This window comes from Scyliorhinus torazame, chromosome 10 (assembly GCF_047496885.1).
Source record: "Scyliorhinus torazame isolate Kashiwa2021f chromosome 10, sScyTor2.1, whole genome shotgun sequence".
Taxonomy (NCBI): Eukaryota; Metazoa; Chordata; class Chondrichthyes; order Carcharhiniformes; family Scyliorhinidae; genus Scyliorhinus; species Scyliorhinus torazame.
In genome coordinates this window covers 163,107,437-163,134,978 of record NC_092716.1, presented here as the reverse complement: position 1 = coordinate 163,134,978, position 27,542 = coordinate 163,107,437, and the positions used below count along the sequence as shown (strand labels likewise).

Sequence of the window (27,542 nt, the reverse complement as noted above, 5' to 3'; positions counted from 1 at the left end):
GGTCACTTGACTATTTACAGCAATTTACGATCACCATCCTGCGGGGTTACACTCTGCAGAAATTAAACTGGTCTGGTGATATAAATACTGTGGCTACTGTGACTGGGAATTCTGTGTTGAGTAACTCACCTCTTAACTTTCAAAGCCTTTCCAACATCTGACTCAAGTCAGGAGTGTTTTGTTATGCTCTTATCGTAGCATAAGCTGCTTCCTTGATGTGCACTCTGACAAAGGAAGGTGCAGACTTGGAGATAGATTTAACACATTTATTGAACTCTTAACAATTCTCCTACTTGGATTCGACGCTACTGTTAATCCTGCTATAGCTACTCAGACTGACGAACCAGTCTGTTACAATCCACGTGGTGGGAGTGATGTTCATAAACCCTGTGCCTGTACTCACTGAGTGTCTCCACTGGAAAGAGACTGAGCATGTGTGATGTGTCCTTTTATTTGGGTTGGTGTAATGCCCTCCTGTGGTAGTGTCACCTCTGTGTGTATCGTGACTGCCCATTGGTCGTGTCCTATCTTACTGACCTATTGGTTGACTGTCTGCATGTCATGTCTCTGGTGTTCCCTCTAGTGTCTAGCTCGGTGTAGTGTATGTACATTAACCCTTTGTGTACTTACAGTGATGTATATCACCACAAGTAGTGTGATAGGATACTCTCCACTTGCCTGGAGAAGTGCAGTTACAACAACACTCAAAAATCTTGACACCATCCAGGACAAAACAGCCTGCTTAATTGGCACCTTATTCATCATCTTCAACATTCACCCTCTCCATCACCGATGCCCAGTGGCAGCAGTCTGTACCATCTGCAAGATGCACTGCAGCACCTCACCTTAGCTCCTTAGGCAGCATCTTCCAAACCCACAACCTCTACCACCTAGAAGGATGAGGACAGCAAATGCATGGGAACACCATCACCTGCAACTTCCCCTCCAAGCCACACACTATCCTGACTTGGAAATATATCACTGTTCCTTCACTGTCGCTCGATCAAAGTCCTGGAACTCCCTCTGCAGGAGCACTGTGCAGCAGTCCAAGAAGACAGCTCACCATCACCTTCTCAAGAGAAATTAAGGATGAGCAACAGATGCTGGCCTGTCAGTGGCACCCACATCCCAGGAAACAATTTTTAAAAATTTGGGCAGTGTATACGTGAATGGGCACTGGCAGTGTGGAGCCAGGGTTAATAAGGTACATGTGCCTGCACACTAGCTGTAAAGAGCCTGGATTGGGTTAGGCACATGAGACTGTTTGCAGCAGTGAGCTCAGTATTGGGTTGAGTACATGTGATTGGACACTGGCAGTGTGGAGTCCGGATCGGGCAGTGTGTATGTGACTATATGCAAGGGTGGAGAATGGGTCAGGTATATGTGACTGTACATGCATGCAGCTGTACGCTAGCATTGAGAGTTGTGACGGGCAGGACAGTACATGTGACAGTCAAGGCACTGTGGTATTGCAATTGTGCAGGGTATATATGAGCATGCATTGCCGAATCACACACTTAAATGATAAGTGAATGTTGAAACGCACGTGGGTGTCTGCATCCACCTTGTGCAAAAAGCGCGGAATGAAAGATTTTTCCTGTTAATCCTCCAATTGCTGGGACAGAATCTGATTTACATGTTGATAGTGGGGCACAGAATAAAAATGGGACAGACCTCGGTTTGAAGAGTGACTATTCTTACTGGAAAAGAAAAGGCATTTTGTTGGCCAAGATGGTAGCACAATGGCACGGTCTGATTGACAGTTGTATGCGGGGTGTGTCAGTGACTTTGACAGGAATTTTCAATGAAACCTTTGTTTAGAAAAGTTGTAGTGTTCCAGAGCTGGGGAAACTGTTTTCGTTTTCTTATCAGAGCTGTGCTTGCTAATGTTGCTTTTAAAGGCCTTCTACAGTTCTTAGAACGGAATTATAACGTGCAGATCAAATAGGATATTTTAATCCAAAGGAAAAAAATTGGGCTCTAACTAAAACTGGTGCAGTTTTTCTTGTTTCCAATCCCTGCCATTCCTTCCCAGATTCAATCCTTGGAAGGTTCTGGGCCAGTCTGACTCACTAAGGGCAGCAAGTGGACAGGCTGCCTGAGCACCCCAGCTAAGTGAGGAGAGATGAGGAGAACATTCCTGCTGAAAGTGCATACGTATAGAGAACAGGCTGAGGAGAGAATTAGGCTGGCCTACGATGCCCCTTCACCTCACACTATCACCACTGGTCGAATGACTGACTGCAAATTACTGCCCAGATTCATACGTGAAGAATGGCCAGCCAGGGCAGACAGGGTAGGAAGTGGAAATAGCTGGAACTGGAATAGGATTGTTTATGCTTATCTGAGCAGTTAGACAATACCTTGGTTTAATATCACATCTGAAAAGCAATACTTGAAGGTCGGGCGCGCGGCCAATCGGGGGGTCTCTTTCTTGGATCTGGCTACGTGGTCCAAGTCCGCCACGGAGCACGGCTCGGCCGCTGGTGGCCGCTGCTGTGCGCATGTGCGGCCTCTGACCCGGAAGTGCGGGGGGCCATATCTGCAGCAAAAGCTGCGAGATTTACTCCGGGTCCCTGCGAGCCCCCTGCAGGGCTAGGAATCCGTGTCCCTTTAATCCAGGATTTTCAGGTGTAAAACTATACCGTTTTGACGCCGGCGTGGGGACATAGTCTCAATAATGGAGAATCCAGCCCAGGGTCTCCTGGCTTTTATCGGCCACGCTGCACCGCTGCGAGCTGCTTTTCCGGCGCAGCGTGGCCATTGGATCGAGCCCATGGTGTTCACCCAGGATCCGCCAACTATGCAACATTTCCCAATTATTGCCTATGGCGCTCGCCCACCTGGGCGGCCGAGGTAGTGATGCTTAATTTTCTGATGGTTCAATGTACATCTTATTATTATTTCATGCACAAAATGAGTAAAAATATTGCATTCAACTACCTGCAGGCTATATGTACCTTTAAGCTGTAAATGATATATAAATGAATTTTGGGCTTAGACTTGGATCCCATTCCCACTGGATGAGCTACCGCATGACATAATTTTGCAGGTATTCCAAAACTCTAAAAATTCCAGAATCCAAGACACATTTGGCCCCAAGCATTTCGAATAAGGGATGCTCAACCTGTATGCAAGTTGTTATTTTTAAAAATATAAATTTAGAGTACCCTAATTCTTTTCTTCCAATTAAGGGGCAATGTGGCATGGCCAATTCACCTACCCTGCACATTTGCTTTGTGAGGGTGAGACCCACGCAGACACAGGGAGAATGTGCATACTCCACACGGACAGTGACCCGGGGCCGGGATTGAACCCAGGTCCTCGGCGCGTGAGGCAGCAGTGCTAACCACTTCGCCACTGTGCCGTCCCTTTTAGTTGTTATATTAAGACTGCTTTGGGCATGCTTGATGCTGATACTGCGGGGAAAAAAAGTGAAAATAATCTTCCAGCCACCAGGGTTGCAATATTTCTCAGTTGGTCAAGACAAAAATATGCAAGCGAAAATAAAATTAGAAAAATATTTGAGATGATTTTACCGATAAATCAATGTTGCTTGGTATCCTGATGTAAATCTCTCATGCTGAAAATAGATTCCGTCTGTGCTTCAGGCTAAGGAACACTCCCATTTTCATTGATAAATTATGTGTACATTTGGGATCCGCATTCACTGCAGTGTGCTTGACAAATCAAAGAGTTTGCCTGAGCGACTCTATTTAAAAATAATAACTATGCCAAATAAGGTGTAGAGTGAAGAGCTGCTCATCTAGATCAGAGCACTGCTGTACCCTAACGTGGGGGAGAAGAGGGCGACCCCCTTCGACTGGACCAGATGATCCCACCAGATGGGCCAGAAAATTCTAGCCTTTAATTTGTTTCCAGAGAAGTGTTTTCATTTTGATTTCCCATTTGTTCCTATTTCATTTGTTTTCTATTTTAAACTCCATGGGATGAATTGCATAATATCAAGCCCATCCTGGATCTCAGTAAAGACAGAAGGTAGTCACTTAATTGTAATTCTATTTCTTTGTTACAAATTCCACCTTCCTACCACAACTTTCAAATGGTCTGTGTTTTCCTTCATCCTTTGTATAATGGATATATATATATATATAACCCCTCATTAGCGGAGATGTTTTCAACAGTCTTAAATTTTTCCTGAGCTCTCTATAATTATTTTTAAATCTATTTTTGGTTGCCTTTACATTACCAATCCTCTTGTCTTCCAGGTTCCTGTATTATTAAAAGCCTTCTGCTTCTTAATACTACTCGTTATTCTCTTCCTTGACCATTATTGAACTCCATTGCCCTCTAATCTGTTCGGAACGATATAGGATATAAACTGTTTCCTTGGTAAAGTTCAAATAAATGTATCACATGTGGACTTAAAATTAATATTCAGATTGTGACTGAGAATGTTGCCACACTCTCCCGTCGAGAGTCTTCCACTGCGTCCGTGAGTTTTAAAAGCAGATGGGAATAAAACGAGTGAATCGTTGATCATTTTTTAAAACTCTTGCTAAATTTAAAAAAGCTTTTGAAAGGTTGGTAAGTAGTCATCATACTCCATTCTTTTAAAATAGGAAGCCAAGTATGTACCCTGGAAACCCATAAACCCAATCATTTAATGTCAGGGTAGTAAAATTCTTTAAAATACTTCACAGGGTCATTGTTGGTAGAGAGAAAATACATCATGAATAGCTGAGGCACAAATTAAGTCACTGCAATTGGACGTATAAATGATACGTGTGTGACTATTAAATGGAAAGGGAGGAAGAACCAGGAATGTATAATGAAATAAATGCCCAGAAAGATAATCAAAACAAAAACTGGTGGGAATGCTCAGTAGATCTGCTGTATTTGCGAAGAGAGAAACAGGAAATATTCCAGCTGTTCCCACCGAAGGCAACTCCCCTGCGTAGGTTGCCTCCCCTGGAGGCAAAGGCTGCAAACAATGGAAAACCTATTGACAGTAGTGGCACCAGAGGATCCCACTGCCAGCCAATGGTGAATTGCCTCTGCTGCTGCAAAACGAGCCGTGGGTGGGTGGTGGAGGGGATGATGTCCCACTCAAACGTTCTGAAGAAGAGTCCAATAGAGATTGAAATGTTAACTCTGGGCTGGAATCTCCATCTGGAGACTAAGTGATCCCACCAGTGGAGATTCACTCCTGGGGCGAAATTCTCCCCCAACGGCGGGATGTCCGCCGACTGGCGCCAAAGCCGGCGCCAATCAGACGGGCATCGCACCGACTCAAAGGTGCGGAATGCTCCGCATCTTTGGCGGCCTAGCCCCAACGTTGAGGGGCTAGGCCGACGCCGGAGGGATTTCCGCCCCGCCAGCTGGCGGAAATGGCATTTGTTTCCCCGCCAGCTGGCGCGGAAATGCGGCGCATGCGCGGGAGCGCCAGCGGCCGCTGTCAGTTTCCCGGCGCATGCGCAGGAGCGTCAGCGGCCGCTGTCAGTTTCCCGTGCATGCGCAGTGGGGAGAGTCTCTTCCTCCTCCGCCATGGTGGAGGCCGTGGCGGAGGCCGAAGGGAAAGAGTGCCCCCACGGCACAGGCCCGCCCGCGGATCGGTGGGCCCCGATCGCGGGCCAGGCCACCGTGGGGGCACCCCCCGGGGTCAGATCGCCCCGCGCCCCCCCCACGACCCCGGAGCCCGCCCACGCCGCCTGGTCCCGCCGGTAAATACCAGGTTTGATTTACGCCGGCGGGACAGGCAATTTCTGGGCGGGACTTCGGCCCATCCGGGCCGGAGAATCCAGTGGGGGGTCCCGCCAACCGGCGCGGCCGGATTCCCGCCCCCGCCCAATCTCCGGGAGCGGAGACTTCGGCGGGGGCGGGGGCCGGATTCACGGCGGCCAACGGCCATTCTCCTACCCGGCGGGGGGTCGGAGAATGACGCCCCTGGTCTCCGCTGGCACTATGAGCAGCGGCCAGGTGTGATTTCCTCTCCTTTACCATGCTAATTAATGCATAGAGGAGAGCTCACCAAATTCTGTGGCAATCACGGTATCGGGCCATTATTTTGAGCGGGCGGCCTGATACTGAGATCCAACGGTGGGCTTCCCACCCTCCCGCAACTCAAATCCTACTCCTCCATCCCCCTGGCAAGTAGGAGCATTCCCCCCCACCACAGGAATAACGGGTTACCCACCCGCTCCTCCCACAGCATGCACACATGAGGTGACTTGACCCCCCCCCAATTAGACCCCCCCCCCCCCAGTGCTTTCTGTGACAAAGAGGAAGAGACAGCACTTAGTTGCTTTTGATGTGGTGTGGAACTGTTAATCTAGCAAGAGTATTGATATGCATTGTGGCTAGCATGAAAGCAGGATACTTGAGATGCATTCAAATCTGAAGGAAAAGATAGATGAACAATCCACCAAGCACCTGTCTTTGGAGTAATAAAACTATCAATCACAGGCTAATACAATGTATTTCTGTGTGAAATTGTGTGAAAGATTTGCATTTCAAATGCTTTCAAGGGATTTGAAGCCCTTTAAAGTGTACATGGCTTTCACGAAAGCCTCTGTTACTTGTGTTTAAAACAGCAGCTGTTACTTTTGTCTGAGGCAGCAGATGTCAGGGAAGGTTGAAAATGCAGTGAAAATGCATGGACTGCCCTTCAACTTTCAGGCAAGGGTGACTGATGGGGGGGGTCACTGTTTGGAGTCTCTGATGTGGGTCTGATTTGGGGGTCACTGATGGGGTTTCTGATGTGGGTGTCTGATGAGGGGTCTGATGGTCTTTGATAGGGTGTCTCTCATGCAGGTCATATGGAGGGGTTTGTGGGGAGGAGTCGGGTGGATGGGGCAGGATTTGCATTGTGAGGGCAGAGGGGGCCTTCTAATGGACTTTGAGGGGCACCTCAGTTATGCACTGACCCCCTTGAGCAACCACGGTGACAACCACATCAGGGCCACGCTTTGGAAAATTTGCACCAAACCCCTCTGGGAGGGTTTTCCTTTGGAGACACAGATTTCCAGCCCATGAATCAGCAATTTGCATCCTCCCTTCTGCACTGAGCATGTTGCTTGTTGCTGCCGTCGGCGGAGGACTGGAGCATCAGAACGGGATCGACGCCCCATGCTGATCTCGTTTTTCATCCGATGCTCCATTCTCTACTGATTGAGAAACCCACTACCAACATCAGGCAATGAAGTATCCACCCCACTATTTCTCTCTCCACAGATGCTGCCAGACCTACTGAGTATTTCCAGCACTTCATGTTTTTATTTCAGATTTGCAGCCTCTGCAGTATTTTGCTTTTATACCCAAGAAGATATTTGGGGAATGCCAGTGAATTACTGTGGACTGGGTATAACTGAAAAGTTACTTATCCAAGGGGTCCACATTTAAAACTGTCCACTAACCTCAAAAGTACTCCTGGGAATGCATTTATTGGCTATTATGTAATAGAGAGGTTCAGATACAACAATTTATATGTGATGAGCATAGTTGTGGGACCAGCACACTTGTTTTAAAATTAAATTAACATAGGGCCACTTGCTGTGAGTTAGAGGATCAATAAATTGCACGCTGCCAGTATGCTGTCTCTCAGTCTTTGCAGTCTGACCCAACTTTTACATTGCAGTAACTGAATTGGAGAAACGTAATTCAGCTCGGCCCCAACTTGTGCCACAAACCAAACAAATTCTTATTGATTTAGATCAGGCTTCCAAGAATTTGCCCTTGCCCTCCCTGCCTTTAAAATGTATATTTATAGTCACACGATTGCGCATGTTGACCTCATTCCGCGTAGTCCTGGTGGTATTTCTTCCTGTGTTCTGTGAGATTTAGGGACATTTGTGCAAGTACCAATGTCCTGAGAGTGTTCAGGATTGTTTAATGTGGAAGCTGTGCTTCAAACCACTAGATTCCCCAGAATTGTCAAGTTGCCGGCTTGATTTAAGTTGATTTAAGCTATTTATGAAGGAGAGACTGGGGTGAAGCTTAGAAACAGGAACTGATTCAGCTTCTTCTCTTTTCAGGGGAATAATAAGAGCATGATCTCAGTGACAGCTGGGCACTTTCCATTAGCTCCAAACCCCCCCAAAAAAGATTTTTACCAGTTGTGAGTTGTGCCAAGGATGTAGGATCTACGAGTTTTGCTATTTTAGGCTGATATTTGTCTTGGGTGGTACCACAAAATAAGCTGTAGTGAATAGACTGACCATTTTATTCTGAATTTCCCCTCAGTTGACAGATCAGTCAGACTGGCTTTGAAACGGGCTGCCAACTCACTACTTCCCACTTTGTGATACTGTCCAAGACCAATCTCACTGTCTAGCTTTTCTACCCGCCTTTACACTTTGCCAAGCTCTACTTTGTCAAATACCTGAAGGTATGAGAGCCCCGATCTGTTCCTCGTGCTGCTGCTCTACAGTGCTGTTCTGACCACCTAACCTACAGCGATGCAACTGAGTGTGGAATGGGGGATATTAGCCAGATTCCCGTTGCGCACTGATGCTGTGGATGCTGCTGCAAGGGCTATGCAGTTTTAAATAAAAGGGATGTAGAGTTCTCTTGCCTGGTCAGGTTGGGGAAAGAGGGATGGTCTTCCCAATTTCCCTATATCACTTCACAAAAGTTGTTTCTCCCGACTTTCAGCCGATATTACACCAAAACTATGCTGAAATATAAGAGTAACCTTCCCGGAAATTTGACCCCAAGGTTTGGAACAGTGAATGTGATTGGCAATGATATAATTGGATTGAGTATTGAAAGCCTTTTTTATCCCCACAATCCAGTGCCACTTTATCTTCACAGTCCAGCCAGTGTACACTATACACTGCACATTTAGACATAATTTGATGAGACCTGTCATTAGTTTGGAGAAGGCTGTGTGCAGAAGCATCAAGACAGATTTCTGAAAAAGTAATACGATTGGTGATTGGCATTTTTCTGACTAACAGCTGTTAATATATATGGCGTTTGATCTCCTACATAAATAGGAAAGGAATCCAAGGAGCGCTGCTTCTGTCTCCTGTTCTCTCATTAATTGTACCCTGGTCGGCCAATTCTACGTCTGTCTCATGACGTTAATCCAGTGTCAGGAATTCACAAATACAAAATATCAGCAAGAATGCTTCATTGCAACATTCCTTGCGGACTTTTAATTGTTGTTGAAATATTTTTCCCAAAAATGGAACCAGTTATTGCATGTATTGCTGCAGTTGAACACAATTAAAATAACATTCAGGGTGATAAACCTGGCAGAGTGTGTAATTTGGATAAACAACAGTCATTTAAGTGGCATCTCAAGCAGAAAATAATTTGAGTTGAAGGAGTGGTTACATTGCATATGCAGGTAGAAAATGGCCTCGGATTTTCGATTTTTACTCAATAAACAGAAGTGCCGATTCATCTAATAATTTATGTTTGTGAAGTTGATTGCTTTTTTAGGGGAGAGGATGGTCTGGACTGGTCACTCTAAAAGTTCTCAAAGCAATAGAATTATACAAGCTTCTTGTGAAGTGAATCTGCAGTGCTGGGCCAGGCAAATTTTCAGTGAAGGTTTCCAATGTCAGGAGAGGGAAAAAGTTCAAGGGCGGGATTCTCCGACCCCCCGCCGGGTCAGAGAATCGCCGGGGGGGGCGGCATGAATCCCGCCCCTGCCGGCTGCCGAATTCTCCGGCATCGGAAATTTGGCGTGGGCGGGAATCGCGCCGCGCCGGTCGGCGGCCGCTGGCAGCGGCCCTCCCGGCGATTCTCCGGCCCGCGATGGGCCGAGTGGCCGCCCGTTTTTTTGACGGTCCCGCCGGCGTAAATTAGAGTAGGTCCTTACCAGCGGGACCTGGCGGCGCAGGCTGCCTTCGGGAAGGGCACCAGGGGATCTGGCCCCGGGAGGGGCCCCCACAGTGGCCTGGCCCGCGATCGGGACCCACCGATCCGCGGGCGGGCCTGCGCGTGGGGGCACTCTATTCCTCTGCGTCAGCTGCTATTCCTCCGCCATGGCTGACGCGGAGATGAATGCCCCCTGCGCATGCACTGGAATGACGCCAGCACACGCTGGCGCTCCCGCGCATGCGCCAACTCACGCTGGCTGGCGGAGGCCCTTCGGCGCTGGTTGGCGTGGCGCCAAGCCCCTTCCCCGCCGGCCGGCGCGGCGCAAAGCACTCCGCCGCCGGCCTAGCCCCTGAAGGTGCAGAGGATTCCGCACCTTTGGGGCGGCCCGATGCCGGAGTGGTTCACGCCACTTCCTCCCACTGGAGTTGCCCCCCCCGCCAAATATGGCAGAATCCCGCCCCCCAGACATTTTAAAGTTAGAAGTTGGCCTGAAATTTTTACCCAAATGGTACCAAACCTGTGGAATAATTTACCAGAGGGCCGTTGGAGCAAACAATATTGAGCGGGCTTTCCAGCCCCTTCCACTCGCAGGATCTTCCGTTCCTGCTGAAGGCAACCCCTCCCCCCCTCGCAACAGGTTCCCCGGTGGCAGGATTGGCAAGCCATGCAAAGAACTGGAGACATCGGTTACACCCAAAGACCCGGATGGCGGCCAATGGTGAGCCGCTTCAGCCACCGGAAACCACACCATGGCAGAGGGAGGGGGGAGCAGCCAGAAAATCCAGCCCATATAAATGGGTTTTGTGGAATTATAGAATGTTATAGCACAGATGGAGGTCATTCAGCCCATCCTGCCCATGTTGGCTCTTTGAAAAGGCTATCCAATTAGTCCCATTTCCTTGCTCTTTCCCCATAACTTTGCAAATCTTTGCTTTTCAAGATTAACTCCCTTTTGAGAGTTGCTGTTGCATCTGCCCCCCGACCCTTTCAGGCAGTGCATTCCACATCCCAGCATTCACTGCGTAAAAAATAAATTAAAAAATCCTCATCTCTCTCAATTTTGTTCTTGCCAATTATGTTAAATCTGTGTCCTTTGGTTACTAACCTTCCTGCCAGAGAAAAAGTTCTGTTAATTTACTGTAAAAAAAAACTCTACACAAGTTCAAACACTTGGATTAATTTTCCCTTAATTTTGGCTGCTTGAAGGAAAATAACTGTAGTTTTCCAGTGCCATTCTGGTAAATCTCTTCTGCACCCTCTCCAAGGCCTTGACATCCTGCCTAAAACGAGGTGCCCACAATTGGTCACAGTCCAGCAGATGATTTATAAAGGATTTAACAAAATTTTCTTGCTGCTTGGTTTGAAGATGCAGCGGTGTGTTTCTGAAGAGTGAAGAGATTGGTAGATGTGAGGGCAACATTTTACTCATGGATGTGCAGGGCAGCCCCTGAATGCTCAGTAGTCTCTCTTTTGGCACAAAGCTCTGTACAATAGAGTTTGTAAATTCAACGCTTTATTGAGAAGGCAACAAATGGTGATCTATCAAAAAAAGGCACTGGAAGTAATTTGAAATTTTGACAATTGTGTAGAACAGTTGGTATGGGATTGACGCCTGAGATACAGCTCCCCCTTATTTTCCATCTCCTTGATTCCCATTCATCCACCAGTGGAATCAACACTATTTCATTGTTAAACCACAGTAACAAAATTACAGTAAACCACAACCCTTTAGCTTCCCCTTGGTGCCGCTTCTACTCGCCACATTGCTGCTGCTTTTACTCCTGGCTCTGCAGGAATTGTTGGTCCAATTCCCCAGTTCTCCATCTTCTCCCCTCCATCTTAACATCCTTCCCAATGAATTTGTTAGGAACCCTGACCAGACCTCACACTTGTCAGGATACCGGACAAGAATCCCAAATACTTTCTTAAAATTTGTAAAACTGGGAGAAAAGGAGACCTCACTCCAGAAGTAATTCCGCTGAAAAATAGGTCTATGTTGTATTAAAACAAACTATATTATTAACACAGCTTTAAACAATATTAACAGTACAGAAAATAGTTTACAATTACCAGTTAAACAATTCTTAACAATAAAAGGAAACATTTTAACTTCTAACCTTCTCTATCTCCAATCAAGCAAAACCCATCACAGGTCAAAAGCCACTTGTAACTACCATTAACAAACACGGGGTTACCTGCTGTACACTTGAATAGACAGTACTTGGGAATACAGCTTGAAGAGAGAGATTCTGTCAGGATGACTTGCATCCCAGATTGCCAAGCGAAGTGGGGCTGCATATAGCATAAGTGGGGGTGCATATATCACAAGGACAATCGCCCCAAGATGTGGTAAAGGAGGATTTGACAGTGGCAATAATGGGCAAAATTCTCCCGAAACGGCGCGATGTCCGCCGACTGGCGCCCAAAATGGCGCCAATCAGACAGGCATCGCGCCGCCCCAAAGGTGCAGAATGCTCCACATCTTTGGGGGCCGGGCATTGAGGGGCTAGGCCGGCGCCGGAGGAATTTTCGCCCCGCCAGCTGGCGGAAACGGCCTTGTTGCCCCACCAGCTGGCGCGGAAATGACATCCCCGGGTGGCGCATGCGCGGGAGCGTCAGCGGCCGCTGACAGTTTCCCACGCATGCGCAATGGAGGGAGTCTCTTCCGCCTCCGCCATGTTGGAGACCGTGGCGGAGGCGGAAGGGAAAGAGTGCCCCCACGGCACAGGCCCGCCCGCGGATCGGTGGGCCCCGATCGCGGGCCAGGCCACCGTGGGGGCACCCCCCGGGGCCAGATTGCTCTGTGCCCCCCCCCAGGACCCCGGAGCCCGCCCACGCCGCCTTGTCCCGCCGTTCAAAAGGTGGTTTAATCCACGCCGGCGGGACAGGCAATTTATCGGCGGGACTTCGGCCCATCCGGGCCGGAGAATCGAGCGGGGGGGGGGGCCCGCCAACCGGCGCGGCCCGATTCCCGCCCCCGCCGAATCTCCGGTGCCGGAGACTTCGGCAACCGGCGGGGGCGGGATTCACGGCAGCCCCCGGCGATTCTCCAACCTGGCGGGGGGTCGGAGAATGACGCCCAATATTCTTGTTCAAGAAATAGTATAAAGACATTCTTAATATCTACATGCCTGTCAGTTTAACATCAATGGTGGATAAGGTTTCAGAAAAAATAGGCAGAGAACAACTTAACAGGCATTTGGAGAGGCTTGAGTTAATTAAGGAAATCCAGCACATATTTGTAAAAGGCAGGGGCGAAATTCTCCGTTATCGGCGGAAACTCCGCCGATCGGCGCAAAAAACGGCGCAAATCCCACTTGCGTCACGTCATAAAAATGGGCCGATAGTCTGCGGCCCGAAATGGGCTAGCAGCGACGTAACGGGATCCGCGCTTGCGCAGTGGTTCACGCCGTGCAGCGTCATACGCGCTGCACGGCGTGACGGCTCATAAGGCCGCGCAGCTCCCCCCCCACCCGACCGGAACAGCCGACCGCAACACCCGACTTGATGGCTGGCCGTCGCTCAGCCCCGAGGTTCGAGTCACGCGATGTGGAGGCGCTCCTGGATGCGGTGGAGCAGAGGAGGGACGCCCTGTATCCCGGGCACGGCCGCAGAGTTGCCCCACGCCACAGCCGGCGTCTGTGGAGGGAGGTGGCAGAGGCCGTCACCGCTGTGGCCCTGACACCACGGACAGGCACCCAGTGCCACAAGAAGGTGAACGACCTCGTCAGAGCAGGCAGGGTGAGCGTCCCCCATATCCCCCATATCCCCTCTCCCCCAAATCCCCCCCTCCCCCATATCCCCCATATCCCCCCTCCCCCATATCCCCCATATTCCCCCCTCCCCCATATCCCCCCCTCCCCCATATCCCCCATATTCCCCCCTCCCCCATATCCCCATATCCCCCCTCCCCCATATCCCCCCTCCCCCATATCCCCCCCTCCCACATATCCACCCTCCCCCATATCCCCCCTCCCCCATATCCCCCATATCCCCCCTCCCCCATATCCCCCCCTCCCCCATATCCCCCCTCCCCCATATCCCCCATATTCCCCCCTCCCCCATATCCCCCCTCCCCCATATCCCCCCTCCCCCATATCCCCCATATCCCCCCTCCCCCATATCCCCCCTCCCACATATCCCCCATATCCCCCCTCCCCCATATCCCCCATATCCCCCCTCCCCCATATCCCCCATATCCCCCCTCCCCCATATCCCCCCTCCCCCATATCCCCCCTCCCACATATCCCCCATATTCCCCCCTCCCCCATATCCCCCCTCCCCCATATCCCCCATATCCCCCCTCCCCCATATCCCCCATATCCCCCCTCCCCCATATCCCCCCCTCCCCCATATCCCCCCTCCCCCATATCCCCCATATTCCCCCCTCCCCCATATCCCCCCTCCCCCATATCCCCCCTCCCCCATATCCCCCATATCCCCCCTCCCCCATATCCCCCCTCCCACATATCCCCCATATCCCCCCTCCCCCATATCCCCCATATCCCCCCTCCCCCATATCCCCCCTCCCCCATATCCCCCCTCCCACATATCCCCCATATTCCCCCCTCCCCCATATCCCCCCTCCCCCATATCCCCCATATCCCCCCTCCCCCATATCCCCCATATCCCCCCTCCCCCATATCCCCCATATCCCCCCTCCCCCATATCCACCCTCCCCCATATCCCCCCTCCCCCATATCCCCCATATCCCCCCTCCCCCATATCCCCCCCTCCCCCATATCCCCCCTCCCCCATATCCCCCATATTCCCCCCTCCCCCATATCCCCCCTCCCCCATATCCCCCCTCCCCCATATCCCCCCTCCCACATATCCCCCATATCCCCCCTCCCCCATATCCCCCATATCCCCCCTCCCCCATATCCCCCCTCCCCCATATCCCCCCTCCCACATATCCCCCATATTCCCCCCTCCCCCATATCCCCCCTCCCCCATATCCCCCATATCCCCCCTCCCCCATATCCCCCATATCCCCCCTCCCCCATATCCCCCATATCCCCCCTCCCCCATATCCCCCCTCCCCCATATCCCCCATATCCCCAAGTGAATCCAGCCCTAACCTTAACCTCTGCAATGCACGCGCAACCGATGGCGTGCATTCATATACCTGCCTAACACTGTTGCCTTTTACCCCTGCCACCACCCCCCCCCCCCCCCCCCCAGGAGAAGCGCGCACACAACAATAGGGAGCATGTGAGGACTGGAGGAGGGCCCGCTGATGAGAGGCCACTGACCGTACACGAGGAAAGGGCCCTGGAACTGGCTGGCGGACCTGACGACCGGGAGGTTGCTGATGCAGAGGTCGGGGCCCCACGAGCAAGTGAGCCACCAACAGCCCGTCCCCATATCCCCCCTCCCCTATATCCCCCTCTCCCGTATCACCTGATCACTGCCTGATGTCTAACCATGCATGCTTCATTGTGTATCGCAGGACCAAACGTCCAGGCACCCATCCCCGCAGATGCAGACCGCCCGCAGGATGCCCCTCGGAGACCACGGGAGACGGAGAGACCCGAACCCTCCAGCATGCGACGCCCGCAGGATGCCCCTCGGAGACCACGGGAGACGGAGAGACCCGAACCCTCCAGCATGCGACGCCCGCAGGATGCCCCTCGGAGACCACGGGAGACGGAGAGACCCGAACCCTCCAGCATGCGACGCCCGCAGGATGCCCCTCGGAGACCACGGGAGACGGAGAGACCTGGAGCAACAGGGAGACGACACCCCCGTCACGTGCGGGAGCGACCACCCAGCGATGAGGGGGGCAGCCACAGGCCCCCGTCACATCCGAGCCAGGACACCACTACCCAGGACACCACTATCCAGGACACCCCTACCCGGGACACCACTACCCAGGACACCCCTACCCGGGACAGCACTACCCGGGACAGCACTACCCAGGACACCCCTACCCGGGAAGACGAAATACCGGACAGTGACTCAGAGTGGATGGGTGGAGACGAACCCCCACCCCAAAGTGCCATGGACTCAGAGTGGGACGAAGAGCACGACACAACGCCACTGCTGTCACCAACACCCTCCACCATCGCAGAAACACTCACCACGGTTGGGCACTTTAGTGATGAGGCGTCTGGTACACTCACTGGTGCGCACAACACAGCCGTCCCGGTACAGCAGGTGGAGGTAGGAGCAGCAGAGGGACCGGGCGGTCGGAGGGCAGCCCAGGCCAAGCGAACATCTGCCGCCCAGATGGATCCCGGGTTCCTGCAGTTACCACACCCACACATAGATCCGATGCAACCACCGACACGGAGACGAGCGAATAGGGTGACGGGTGGCTTGCGGCGGCTGCGGTCGCAGGTGGAGGAGTCCACCCGCGTCCAGGAGCTGGGAGTGGTCCCGGTCATGCGTGCCACCCAGGCTGACACCGCACGGGTGGCGTCCGCGGTGGAGGCAATGGGTGCGACGGTGTCAGACATGGGGAACGGTTTGCGAGGCCTGGGGCCTTCCGTGCAGGCGGCGTCTGTGGCCCAGGAAATGGCTGCCCTCTCACAGGAGGCCATGAGCCAGTGCCAGCGCCAGATGGCAGAGGCGCTCAACGCCATAGCCCAGTCTCAGCAGGCCATGGCCCAGTCTCAGCAGGCCATAGCCCAGTCTCTGCAGGCCATGGCCCAGTCTCTGCAGGCCATGGCCCAGTCTCAGCAGGCCATCGCTGAGGGCATCGGCGCCAGTGGCCATGTGCGAGCTGGCGTCGCACTGTCGCAGACAGGGTTCGACAACCCCCTGGGCTCCATGGCTGCAAACCTGCAGACCCCTGTCGATACCAGCACGGGCCTCCAGGACTGGCAGCGCCAGATGTCGGGGGCGCGTCGGATGGCCAGTCCGTTCGCATCCCCCACCCATGTAGAGGCCTGGGGGCCATCGGGCACCCCGAGGGAGGAGGAGGTGGTGTGGTCCATCCCGGCTCCCTCTGTAGGGGAGGTCCCGGTACACCGCGACACCTCGGACTCCCCCCCTTCCGTCCCAGGTGCATCGGGTGGGCAACGGGCAGGACAGGCTGGCAGCTCGCCATCCCAGTCGCCCGGGCCGCAGCCTGGCCCATCTAGGCCAGGACGCCCCAGGAAACGGCCGCCAAAGGGATCCAGTGTCAGAGGGCAGGAATCACAGGAGTCCACCTCCAGTTCTGCTGTACCGTCTGGGGAACCACGTAGACGTAGTCAAAGGGCCCGTAAGGCCAAACAATTAGACACTGAGTAAGTTGGCACGGGTGCAGGGCACAGATGAGTTTTAGGCGCTAGGGCACGTGCATGAACTCCTTTGGTTATTAAAGTCAATGTTACACCTACCGAAGCTGCCTTTATGCTCTGTCCAAAGTGTGCGGGGGTGTCATGTACGTTGAGCGCAAGTGTGTGTGTGAGGGGTGGTCTTACCTCAGCCCCAGGTGAGTCTGCCCCCTTCCCCCTGGGCCGCCATCAACATCCCCCGGGCAGAGGACGGGACCGTGCGCTGCAGTATCACAGCCGCATGCAGGGATGGTCCGGGTGGATGGTGGTACTGTGGCCATGGGTCAGACATAGTCCAACGATGTAGAGCCAGGAGCTCATCGGAGGCGGGCTGTCATCATTCTCCATGGCCTGCGATAGACACGCGTCCACCCGCAACTGGGTGAGCCCGGCCCGTTGTGCCGCCGGTGGATCGGCAATTGGGAGTGGGGGGGTGGTGTGCATGCGGGTGGGGTGTGTGGGGTTGGGGAGGGGGGTGATGGTGCTGGGTGGATGGATGGGTGGGGGGTGTGGGTGGTCGGCTGTTGTCATGGTGTGCGGTCTGTGGCCATACTACCCGATTCCCACGCCCATCTAGTCAGTGAAGCGGGCGTCTATCAGTCTGTCCCGTGCCCGCTGGGCCAGCCGGTAACGGTGGACAGCCACCCGTCTGTGTCTACCCCGTCTGCCCTGACCATTGCCCCCATCCCCCTCATCTGGGGAGGACTGGGCCTCTTCCTGCTGCTCCTCCACTCCGCCCTCCTCTGCCTGCGGCACATCGCCCCTCTGCTGGGCTATGTTGTGCAGGACGCAGCACACCACAATGATGCGGCCGACCCTATCTGACCGATACTGGAGGGCGCCCCCAGAGAGGTCCAGGCACCTGAAACGCATCTTCAGCACGCCAAAGCACCTCTCGATCACTCCCCTTGTCGCTACATGGGCATCATTGTAGCGGTTCTCCGCCTCATTGCGTGGCCTCCGTATAGGCGTCATCAGCCACGATCGCAATGGGTAGCCCCTGTCGCCCAGCAACCAGCCCCTCAGCCGGGGATGGCGTCCCTCGTACATGCCGGGGATGGATGACCGCGACAACACGAATGAGTCGTGTACACTGCCTGGGTAACGGGCGCAGACGTGCAGGATCATCATGCGGTGGTCGCAGACCACCTGTACGTTCATCGAATAGGTCCCCTTCCTATTAGTGAACACGGCCCTGTTATCTGCAGGTGGCCGCACGGCGACGTGCATCCCATCGATCGCGCCCTGGACCATGGGGAACCCGGCAATGGCAGAGAAGCCCACGGCCCGGGCATCTTGGCTGGCCCGGTCCACGGGGAAGCGGATGTAGCGGTGCGCCATGGCATAAAGGGCATCTGTCACTGCCCGGATGCACCGATGCACCGATGTCTGCGATATGCCGGACAGGTCCCCACTCGGTGCCTGGAATGACCCCGTTGCATAAAAGTTCAGGGCCACCGTAACCTTGACGGACACGGGGAGAGGGTGTCCCCCGCCAGTGCCACGCGGTGACAGGTGTGCCAGCAGGTGGCAGATGTGTGCCACGGTTTCCCGGCTCATCCGGAGTCTCCTCCTGCATTCCCGGTCCGTGAGGTCCTGGTATGACTGCCGGGGCCGGTACACACGGGGCGCCCTCGGGTGCCTCCGTTGCCGTGGGGCCGCGACGTCCTCCTCCCCCTCCTCGTCCTGTCGGTCAGGTGTCCCTCCAGCCTGGGCGGCTGCCGCCTGCCCCTCTGCGGCAGCCTGCGCCGCCTCTCTGGCACGCTCCTCCTCCTCCTCCTCCTCCTCCTCCTCCTCATCCAGGGCAACATAGACATGAGCGGCTGCCACCACGGCGGCCAACATCGCTGGATGATCTGAAAACATGACGACCTGGTGGGGGGGAGGGGAACGACGACATGTCATCATTGCCCATATCCCCTCCTCCCCCCAGCCAGGTGGCATGGACCGCATGGGTCCAACTGTTGGAGGCTGGCACCTGGCCAGGTGGACCAACTCATTTGCCCTCCCATCACCCACCCCGGCACGGACCCCCCCCCGCCCCAACCTCCACCCCAGCACGGACCCCCCCCCAACCTCCACCCCGGCACGGACCCCCTCCCCAACCCCCAACCTCCACCCCAGCACGGACCCCCCCCCCCCAACCTCCACCCCGGCACGGACCCCCTCCACAACCCCCAACCTCCACCCCGGCACGGACCCCCCCCCCCAACCTCCACCCCGGCACGGACCCCCTCCACAACCCCCAACCTCCACCCCGGCACGGACCCCCTCCACAACCTCCACCCCGGCACGGACCCCCTCCACAACCCCCAACCTCCACCCCAGCACGGACCCCCCCCCCCCAACCTCCACCCCGGCACGGACCCCCTCCACAACCCCCAACCTCCACCCCGGCACGGACCCCCCCCCCCAACCTCCACCCCGGCACGGACCCCCTCCACAACCCCCAACCTCCACCCCGGCACGGACCCCCTCCACAACCTCCACCCCGGCACGGACCCCCTCCACAACCCCCAACCTCCACCCCAGCACGGACCCCCCCCCCCCAACCTCCACCCCGGCACGGACCCCCTCCACAACCCCCAACCTCCACCCCGGCACGGACCCCCTCCACAACCCCCAACCTCCACCCCGGCACGGACCCCCTCCACAACCTCCACCCCGGCACGGACCCCCTCCACAACCCCCAACCTCCACCCCGGCACGGACCCCCTCCCCAACCCCCAACCTCCACCCCAGCACGGACCCCCCCCCCCCAACCTCCACCCCGGCACGGACCCCCTCCACAACCCCCAACCTCCACCCCGGCACGGACCCCCTCCACAACCTCCACCCCGGCACGGACCCCCTCCCGGCACTCCCCCGGAGCCCAGCCTACTCTAACCACCCCCCCCCCCCCCCCGCCGCACACACACACAAGCCGAGACACACCTCTTCTCAGGCAATCAGTCTGCGGCCACGCCATTTCCTGCCCAGAGCCAACCCCCCAGGCCGTCACTCACCTCCTCGCTGGTCGGCGTGAGCCTGGAGCACCGGGTCACGCCGATGAAAAGGAGGTTTGATTGACGTCGACGTGAACGGTCATCACGTCGACGGGACTTCGGCCCATCCGGAAGGGAGAATATCGGCAGGCCGAAAATCGGCTGCCTTGCGCAGGCCCGTGACATTCTCCGCGGCAGCGGCGCCATTAACGCCCCGCCGACTTTTCTCCCTTCGGAGACTTCGGCGGGGGCGGGGGCGGGATTCACGGCGGCCAACGGCCATTCTCCGACCCGGCGGGGGGTCGGAGAATGACGCCCCAGATCTTGTTTGACAAAGTATCACGTAAAAGGCTGCTTAACAAAATTGAAGCAGAGGAGAATCATCAGCTCTGATTTTAAAAATGGCTGATGGATGGATGGAAAGTCGAGGTACAGACTTGGGGATGGTAGACAATGGAGTTCCCTAAGGTTCAGTGCTAAAACCACAGGATTTTTTGGTATATATAAATTACTTAGATATTGCAATGCAGAATAAAGTTTCAAAATTGGTCGATGATACTGAATTTGGAGTTATGACTCGAGTAAAGATGAAACAAATTAACTGCAGCAGGATATGGTTAGCCAGCAGAATGGGCAGGCAGAATTTAATACAGAGCAGTGTGAGGTGATGAATTTTGACAGTCAGGATACGGAGAGGCAATAGAGACTTACTGGCACAGTTTTAAAGAGTGTGCAAGGACAGAAGGACCTAGGGGTTCATATGTATAAATCTTGGAAGGCGGCAGGCCATATTGAGAGTGTGGTTAGGAATGTACATGAGAATGTGGGCTTCATAAATATAGGCATTGAATACAAGAGCAAAACCTTTATGAAGCTCTGGTTAGGCCACAACAACAGTTCTGCTCACCACACTTCCAGAACCATATGAAGATCCTTGCACGGCATATTGACCACAGTGGTTCCAGGAATTAGGGCGTTTAGCTCAAAAGTTAGCTTGGAGTAACTGGAGTTATTCTCCTTAGAGCAAAGAGGTTTGAGGGAAGCTTTGAGGTGTAGAAAATCAAGAAAGGTTTAATCAAGGTAGGCAAAGAATAACTGTTCTCATCAGCAAGGACCAGGGGACACAGATTTAAGGTTTTAGGCAAGAGATGCAAGAGGACGTGAGGAAAACCTTTTCTCCACAGCAAGTGTTAATGAGCTGGATCTCGCTTCTTACGAGGTTGATGGGAGCAGAGATGATCCGTGACTTTCGGAGGAAATTGAATGGATAAACTTGCAGGGCTATGGCAATAGAGAAGGGGAGTGGGACTGACTAGATTGCATAGAAACGCCATGGACTTGGTGGGCTGAATGGCTTCCTTCAATGTCATAATGGCACGATGATTCTAAATGATTAAATGTCCCACTGATCCCATGTATGCAGCCGAGTCCCTTTTAGGTGATATCCCAACTTAATTGCCAAGGTGGCTGCTCAAGGTGCTTTGGAGCCATTACATTCAATTTTTGGTAACTTGCTTTTGGAAAAATGCCAAAGCCATGAAGAGATTCACAAAGATGATACCAATAACGAGAGGCCCATTTATGGTGGGAGACTATGCTGGAATTCTCGATCCATTTATACCGGTGGGATTCTCCGGTCCCTCTGCCGAAAATAGAGTTTTGGCTGAGCACCAAATCCTCCGTTCACGTTGACAGTGGTGGCGGGGTGAACTCGGATCAGAAAATCCCACGCTAGAGATACTGAAGCTGCTTCATTTGATAAAATAAATCAGTAACAAACCATTATCCTTGGCCAACGCATTGGTGGCTAGAAGGAGTAAAAGGAAGAGGTTTGGAATTTTAATATATTTGTCGGGGTATGGAAGCAGTGGTGGAAGCATAATTTGTTGATAAAATAAAATGAGACAGTTGACCATTTTAAAAAGATAATTTAAACAGGTATTATGATGAGACATTAAGCCAAAGCCCAGTCTGCTCAAGTGCATGTGTGTGTGTGTGAATGCATGAGTGGGTGTGTCGGTGAGTGCAGGTGTGGGTGCATGTGAGGGTGCGCATTTTGTGCAAGCACAATTATTTCTCCTGCTGAACTTATCCTACTTGCAGTCTCTGTAGAACTGGGCTCTTTACAGACTGTCCCTCACCAAGAGTCCTGCCCCGGGCTATATAATCACTTAGGATGTCCGAACAGCGCAAGCAAGCTGCAATCAATTATCCTTTGTACCCGACATGCACATTGTGCCCATTGCTGTGGAACGAGTGTTACAGGATAATCCGTCATAACTGGTGCGCACATTCCTTGTAGTAGTTAGAGGTCATGACGGAGCCCTCATCCCTGAGGAACACAATAAAGACGAGTTTAAAAAAACACACACCATACACACAAAACATACACAGCCACAATTAGAGTGTTGGCGAAAGTCAAGGAGTCAAACTGAGAGAAAGAGAAAGAAGAGTTTGTTCGGAACAGCAGATGGAGGTGACAGCAGAATAGATGAACAATGATTCTCTGATTAAAGGACAAAATGGTAACAGTGTGTAATGGTATATTTGTAATGTTGAAATAAAAAGTATAATGGATGCTCCACTTCCTCTCACTGAGCTCTTGCACGCTAATATTTCTGTGTTGTTTAATGTTTCTTTCATGGATTGCAGCTTAAATTTCACCAATTTGACTACAATCACTGATACCTCTCTGATATTCCCTGCTCCCTCTAAGGGCTTGAATTTCTTCTCACAATTCCATTTCCCGTGATTCTGCCCTTGCCTTCTTTCTCCATCTTCCCTTCTCGGAATGATGAGGTGCATGGCCATTTTGTCCCTCACCTCCACGCATAACAGATCATCTTCTGTAATTCCTTCCAGCATAATCCCACCAACAAATGCATCTTCTCTTTCCCTCCAATACCAAACTCCCTGCCAATTATCGGTTCAATTCTGCATCCGACTCCGAATCTGACTCCTCTGTCTTCAACTTTCTCATGCCAATCAACACAAATTCCAGAAATCATGGGATATTTACAACACAGAAGGAAACCATTCTGCTTATTGCAGCTGAAAAGAGGTATCTAGCTCAACCTCCCACATTCCAGCTCTTTGTCCACAGCCTTGTAGGTTACTGCAGTTCAATTGCTTTTTCCAACTACTTTTCAAATGGGATGAGAGCTTCTGCCTGTCCCATGCTTTCAGGCAGTGAGTTCCAGACCCCCACCACCCTCTGAATGAAAATAATTATCCTCAACTCCCCTCTAATCCAACTACCAATTACTTTGAATCTATACCCCCTGGCTTAATCTCTGCTAAGGAACCTGAGCATCCTATAATTTTATATAACTCAGTATTATCTCCCCTAGGCCTCCTCTGTTGCAAAGAAAACAATCCAAGCCTATCCAATCTTACCTCACAGCATAAATCTTTCAGTATTCATATAAATGTCTTCTGTATTCTCTCTAAGGAGAGAAATAATACCTTATTGGACATTTTGCATTCTTTTGACCTTAAATGTTGGGCTCAATTTAACAGAAAAAAAAGAGTCCTGTTTTGGGTGCGAATAGCAGGGTGTTTCTCAGCACCTGCAGCTCGTCAGTGCAGGAAGAGGACCCACAGATTTGAGCGCCATTTTTAAATGCCACCCCGACCTTATGACCCCCCTTGGCATCGCCACCGCTGCCTCTGGACCCCCCTCCCACCACTGCCAGATCCTACCTCTTAGGGGTTCCTTGAGCCCCCCTCCTCATCCCACCTCTTTGGCTCAGGGCATCCCAGGGCCCGATAACCTGCACGGGCACCTTGGCAGTGCCAGCCTGACTCTCTGGCAGTGCCAGCCTGACTCTCTTTGCAGTGCCAAGGTTCCTGAGTGCAGCAGGAGTGCTAGGATATCACCCTGCCCAGAGCCCAACCACCCAAGAGCCTCCAATGGCCCAGGAGACAACCCCCCAGGTGCCATTACACCTGGTCCACGTTTGTGTGGACCAGTGCTAAATGGTGCCATGGTGAAGTCTTCCAGGTGAGGCCATTAGTTCCTGGGCCTCGGGAGACCCCGCATAGACATATTTAGGCTCATTTACATATGAAAATCTGCATCTCATCGAGCATGGGCGAGATCCATATCGTGACGTCCCGCAAGGCATCCCGAGCGTCATGAATCGCGCGAGAGGCCTTTTGCGAGATTAAACAGCCTCATTGCACCACCAAGCCGGGCGTATCGAGGCCATTAAATTGCAGCCATTGACTTTTAACAACTCTCATTTTATCTCTTGCAGTTAGTGCTGGCAATGTAAGATAGACTTTACTCTGTTTCTGCCATTTAACCATTTGCTGTTCTCTGCTCAGTTTCGCCACTTGCAGTACTTGGGCATTGTATGCTTTTTTCTCCTCGCCACAACCCCCCTTTCTTTTGTTCCTTTTTAAATATTCTCCATCTGTATATACTTTCTCGTACTGATTGAGTCTATTCCTGATAAATCCCCTTTTGTCCTGGCTTGCCAGGTGTTTCCAGGCTTTTAAGATTTTATTTTTGTTTTCTGGTATCTGCACTATTTGCTTCCTGTCCATGTTACACCCAAAGAGGAATTTCCTCAGAGCTCTCCCATTCTGCTGGCTGTGATTTCAGTGGAAGAACAGTAGATTCATAAATGTTTTTTCTGCCACAGAGTGGGAACAGCTCCAAGGAAGTTCATCATGGCTAAACTCTTTTTTAATTGACTCCCAGACATTTCCCCCTACTCTAAGGAGAATTATGACCGGGCAGCTCTTATGGACTTTGAGAATGGGTCATGAATCAGAACAGACCACAGGGGGTCTTGTGGCTCAGTGGCAGCCTCTGAACCAGAAGCTCAGGGTTCAAGTCCCAATGTTAGGACTTGTCGGCCAAAAAGCAGCATTAGTAACATGGTTCAAGACGGCACGGCGGTGCAGTGGTTAGCACTGCTGCCTCACAACGGCAACGACCTGGGTTCGATCCCGGTCCCGGGTCACTGTCCGTGTGGAGTTTTCACATTCTCCCCGTGTTTGCATGGCTCTCACCCTCACAACTCAAAGATGTGCAGGTTAGGTGGATTGGCCATGCTAAATTGCCCCTTAATTTGAAAAAAAGAATTGGGCACTCTAAATTTATATTAAAAAAACATGGTTCGGTGGGTTGATAATCATTTCGGGAATCCTTCCACCACTTGCTCACTATTCCCCAAGGGGGAAAAAGTGTGTGTGTGTGTGTGTCAGTGTTGGAAAGATGAACAGGTCGGTTTTGTGGCTTTACTGCCAGTCCTACAGGTAGGTGATGCAGCTACCAACTGTCGCCAATGTCAAAATTATATTTAACCCAGAGATTCTCTTCTATGGTCAACTCGATGTCCTACAACTGCTTGATTTTAAAACTCTCATCTTTGTTTTCCAGTTCTGCTATTACCTCATCCCTTGTTATTCCTTCAGATCCACTGCCTTCCTAGATATATAGGAATCCTTTGGTTCAATGGTTTTATGGGCGGCACTGTTGCTTCACAGCTCCAGGATCCCAGATTCAATTCCCGGCTCATGTCACTGTCTGTGCGGAGTCTGCACGTTCTCCCCATGTCTGTGAGGGTTTCCTCCAGGTGCTCCAGTTTCCTCCCACAGTCCAAAAATGTGCAGGTCAGGTGGATTGGCCATGATAAATTGCCCTTAGTGTCCAAAAAGGTTAGGTGGGGTTACTGGGTTACGGGGATGGGTAGAGATGTGGGCTTAAGTACGGAGCTCTTTCCAAGGGTTGGTGTAGACTTGACAGAAGGGCCTCATTCTGAACTGTAGGTTCTATGATAATATCTGTGCTCTTCTAATTCCAGCCTCTTGAGCATCTCTGATTTTTAGTTATTCCAGAATTGGTGGCAATGTCTTCAGTTGCTTCGGCCCACAAGCTTGGAATCCCCTTCCTAAACCTCACCGCTGCTCTCCCTTGCTCTCCTCCTCAAAGCCTCTCTTTAAAACTCACCTATTTGATCCAGATTTTGATCATTTGACCTAATATTTCCTTATATGGCTCATGTCATATTTGTTTCACAAAGTTCCTTTGAAGAGTCTCAGGAACCATAAAACTATTGAATTCCTACAGTGCAGAAAGAGGCCATTCAGCCCATCGAGTCTGCACTGACCCTCTGAACGAGCACTCCACCTAGGCCCACACCCCGCCCTATTCTGTAACCCCAGCTATCTTGCTAAGAGGCAATTTAGCACGGCAATCCACCTAACCTGCACATCTTTGGACTTTGGGAGGAAAGCCCCCTGCAAACACAAGGAGAAAGTGCAAACTCCACACAGTCACCCAAGGCCATATTGAACCGGGGTTGCTGGCGTTGTGAGGCAGCAGTGCGAACCACTGTTCCACATGCCGCCATATTCAAGAACACATTTGACAACTATGAAAATGGAGTTAGTGCTACATGACGTGCGCATTGTCTGTATTTCAGCTTGCCTGGAAAGAAATGGAGACAAGTTTTAAGTCTTGAAGTTTGAAGACCCCAAATTGAGTGACCAGTTTGACATCCCCTTCATCTCCAGGATTTTCACCTCTGTGAAATTTCCTGACTTGGTTAATCTTCTGCTAAAAATCCCAGTCTTAATTTCACCACTGCATTCCACTATTCCAGTGCCCTCATGTGGCACATATACTAAAAAATTGGAACGATAGAGAAAATTAGCATGGCTCCTGCGCAAAGATAACACGCAAATTCATTCTCCCATCTTCCAGAAACATTCATTCAAAACTCTCTGTTGCACCCAAATTTGCACCAAGTCCCACTTTCACCCATTACCCTTTGTGCTTGTTGACTTACACTGATACGCAGTCCACCACCAAATATTTTCGCATCATGTTCAAATCCCTTCAATAGCGTCTCTTTCGGTATTATTACTTTAAAGACACAATAACAATAGATGTTGTCATTGTTTAATTCTTGTACAGAGTTGACCTGGTTTGCACTTTCGGACTTTTAGCCAGGATTCCAAACTTAAGTGTTTGAGTAAGTGTGAATCAATCCTCATCCCATTTACAAAACAAACACTGACATTGGAATGGGCCCTTCAATAAAATTCCTTCAATTCCAGTCGTACAAGTGCTGCGTTGAATTTTATAATGAATGCAGGCTCCCAGTAATGCTTTGTCTGTTGTCGGATAGGTTGTTAAAAATGAGAGACAATTGTTTCTCAATAAATCCTCTCCCTAATTATTGTTGAATTATTTTCCAATTCAGAATCTCATGGGGAATCCAATCAAAATCATCTTAAATCGGGAATATAGCTCCAGATAAAGTGAGAAAACTGCATCTTAAAATGAGAAAAAGTCCATTGTTGACCTCTCTCCTTGTTTTCCTAATTTTAGCCTCCTCACACCATGGAATTCATCTCAGGTGTGGGAAGGTGGGGTGACAGGAAGCAACCTCGTACTAGGTCCTTACCAATTCATGATCTAAGCCTGATTTATGAGGTGAAATCATGGGATTTTCTTGCCTGCCAACTTGCATTCAGCATCACC

At 51.9% G+C, this 27,542-nt stretch overlaps 1 protein-coding gene and 1 pseudogene across 1 annotated transcript in view; both read left to right on the top strand.

Annotated features, from left to right (window-relative positions):
* LOC140431005 (potassium voltage-gated channel subfamily KQT member 1-like) overlaps nt 1–27,542 on the top strand; it is a 1,144,532-nt gene that overhangs the window by 611,522 nt on the left and 505,468 nt on the right. The window lies entirely within an intron of this gene.
* On the top strand, nt 26,658–26,756 carry LOC140384957 (U6 spliceosomal RNA; annotated as a pseudogene).